The sequence below is a fragment of the Furipterus horrens genome, unplaced genomic scaffold, assembly GCF_987537825.1.
Source record: "Furipterus horrens unplaced genomic scaffold, mFurHor1.1.pri manual_scaffold_17, whole genome shotgun sequence".
Lineage (NCBI taxonomy): Eukaryota > Metazoa > Chordata > Mammalia > Chiroptera > Furipteridae > Furipterus > Furipterus horrens.
This window is the reverse complement of record NW_028327187.1, coordinates 38778997-38782336: the sequence shown is the minus strand read 5'-3', so window position 1 is coordinate 38782336 and position 3340 is coordinate 38778997. Positions and strand designations below refer to the sequence as shown.

Below are 3340 nucleotides of genomic sequence, written 5' to 3'. Positions count from 1 at the left end.
CCTGTCTTTTGGCCTCATTATCGGCCTTGGCATTGCCGCAGGTTATAAGGGAGGAACCGTGCTGATGTCCCTTATAGAAGCATCAGGAGGAGCAGTGGATGGCGGCGGCCTTCTTTGGTAATTGTGCCACTTGGAGAAGTTTTAAAATGAGGTGCTTGTTGGTTTTTGAGGAATTTTTAGCAGTTAGATATCCTCTTTCTTTCCAAATTGGGGCATGAGAATGGATAATGTGAAAGGCATACTTGGAGTCAATATAGATATTGACCTCTAATCCCCGAGCTCTGTGAAGTGTCCTGGTAAATGCAATGAGTTCAGCCTCCTGGGAAGTTGTCCCTGGGGGCAGGGACCCTGACTCAAGTGTTTCCTCCAAGGTAACATGGCATAGCCTGTGCCCTGTCCAGGCTCTTTGAGGGAGTTTCCGTCTGTGTACCACGTGGGCATGGGTTCTGGTAATGGAGTATCCTGGATATTTGGGAAGGGATTAAGAAATGAGTCTATTACCTCTATGCAGTCATGGGAGACCTTAACCAGGTCCTCTGTAGGGGGTACGGCTAGGTGGAGGAACTTGGCAGGGTTGATAGAACTACCATGTTCCAGAGCCTCTTGTGGGTTTTTTTTCGGGGTAGCATGTAAGAATTGTATGTGTGAGGGCAATGCCGCCGTCACAGCCTAATGAGTCAGAAGGTTTTTCAAAGAATGGCTGACCACAACATGTACTTGGGTGTAGGGGTCTAGTTTGAGGGTATCTTGTACCATTAGGGCTGCTGCTGACAGGACTCTCAAGCATGTCAGCCAGCCAACTGAGGAGGAGTCCAGGGGTTTAGAGAAATAGGCGATTGCCTTCATTTGTGGTCCTGACTGTTGAGTTAGGACTCCCAAGACAAAGCCTTTATTAGAATCCACATAGAGGTAGAATGGCTTTTCAGGGTTGGGAAGAGCCAGCGCTGGTGCTGAGACTAGAGCCTCCTGTAACTGAACAAAGGAACCCTTGAGGTTGGTGGCCTCATCTAGGGGGTCAGAGGGATTTCCAACTGTAGCCTGGTAGAGGGGTTTTTGCCAGTATCGCGAACACTGGAACCCAGGCACGGAAAAAGTTGGCAAGTCCCCAAAAGGAGAGGAGGTCAGCTTTAGTGGCCGGAAACTGTAGGGTCTTTTTTGTGTGTGTGTGGGAAAGGAGCCAATTTATGAAATTAAATAAAATCTGTGGAAGGAGGGAGAACCCAGGCAAGTGCACCTCCCCGCTGGTGGGCCCAGCACAACTGGAGCTCAGCACTCCATATGTCCTTGCTTTTCCTCCCCTCCCAGGAGGGGGCTGAAAGAGGCCAGGACCCAGCCTGGTGGCCGGGGTCTGGGAGCCTAGAGGGGGCAGAAGTCAGAGAAGTAGGGGTGCTGCAGGGCCTCCTCTGCCGAGATGCACTGGACGGGGTTGCACTTCAGGAGGTTCTGCAGCAGGTCCCTGCCTGTGGCATTGAGCTTGGGTACGGCATTCACCAAAGAGGTTGTGGCTGGGTACATCGGGTACGGCTTATAGTCTGGCAGCTTGGTCATGGCGGGCCACTGCTCCTCAGTCGGTGTCCCCAGCAGTCGGAAGATCCTCTTCAGCTGGTCATCAACGTCATTGCCGGGGAACAGAGGCCGCCCCGCACTGGCCAGCTCTACGAAGATGCAGCTGGCTGACCACATGTCAATGGACGTGGAGTACAGCTTGGTCCCAAAGAGGACATCTGGTGGGCGGTACCACAGTGTAACCATCTCTGCTGAGTAACAGCAGACGGGGATCCCGAAGGCTTGGGCCAGACCGAAATCAGCCAACTTCAGCTCCCCTTTCCTGTTTATGAGCAGGTTCTGGGGCTTCAGTTCCCTGTGCAGCACGTTGCGGCTGTGACAAAATCCCAGGTCTTTCAGAAGCTGGAAGAGGAATGACTTCACAATTTCAGAATCCAGGTCACCATTGCAGCTGTCTTAAGGTCCTGGTCACAGAACTCAAAAACCAAAGTCATGGGTTGGGTGGGGGAGAGAAATTAGGGGAAAAGGGGACAACTGTAATTGAAAAACCAAAATTAAAAAAAAAAAAAAAAAAAAAGAAAACCAAAGTCAGCTTCTTGTCGCTATGCAAGACATCATGAAGCCTGACAGTGTTCTTGTGCTTCAGCTCTTTGAGTAGGCAGAAGGGCAGAACTTGGCACTCCCTCATCATCATCATCCAGCCTCACTCGTTTCAGAGCCACGATCTCATGAGTCTCCTGGTTTTTGGCCTTGAACATGGTCCCATAGGTGCCTTCCCCAATCTTTTCCAGTTTCTCGTACTTCTGCATTGCGGCAGCTGCCTGTAGGGTCTTAATTAGTGTTTTCTAGCCCTCTATAAGGCCCCTGCTATTTGGCATTATGGCTAGCCCAAGATGAGTGACACTCTGTTGTGTGAATTGTTCTTTGGTTTTTGAGACTCTGTAATCCTTCACAGCCAAAAAGTTTAAGCGCTGCACTGTGTGGGTTTGAGAGTCCTCCCTGGTTGGACTATAGAGCAGAAGGTCATCAACACACTGGCTGAGGCGGCTTGGAGTTAAGTTGAGCTGTTCAATGTCCTTTGCTAAAGCCTGGCCAAGGAAGTGGGGGCTGTCACAGAAGCCCTGAGGTAGCACAGTCCAAGTAAGTTGTCATTTCTGACTGGTTCTTTTTATGGTTTCTATGTCCTCTTTTATGTTTACTATCTTCTTATTTAAGTTGTCACTGAGTTCATTCTTTCTTCCCCTAAGGTTCTTCGGCATCCTTATAACCATTGTTTTGAACTCTGTATCTGGTTGATTGTCTGCCTGTATTTCATTTATTTCTTTCTCTTGGGATTTTTTTCTATTATTACAGTTGGGCATGTTTTTTTGTCTTCCCATTTTGGCTGCCTCTCTGTATTTGTTTCTGTGTATGAGGTAGATCTTCTATGTCTCCCCATCTTGGTGTGGTGGCTTTATGTAGCACAATGTTTCTTATCACAGAGCAAGGTACTACAGGAATGTCCCTTGTGTGGATTATGTGAGTCCTCCTGATGTAGTTGAATCTTGGCTGCTGTTGGCCTGGCCATGCATGAGGTTAACCCTCAGACTGGGTGACTGTGAGGATTAACCCCGACCACAGTGTATGAGTTGCTGTGTGGGTGCTGACCGCATGAAGCAGAATTTGTCTCAGCAGGGTCTGGTGCCTGCAGAGATCTCCCTTTGGATGTGCTGCTTGAGGAGCTAATTGGATCCTGCTCTGATGTTGCCTGAAGCTTATCACTGGGTGTGTTGGTTCTGCCTCTTCAGAGAGATTCTGGTGCAGATCAATGTCCAACCCTGCCTGTGAGTGCCCT

At 49.3% G+C, this 3340-nt stretch overlaps 1 pseudogene; it reads right to left on the bottom strand.

Moving 5' to 3' along the window:
- Positions 1-1347: 1347 nt before the first annotated feature.
- On the bottom strand, positions 1348-2315 carry LOC149990839 (cyclin-dependent kinase 5 pseudogene; annotated as a pseudogene).
- Positions 2316-3340: the final 1025 nt, after the last annotated feature.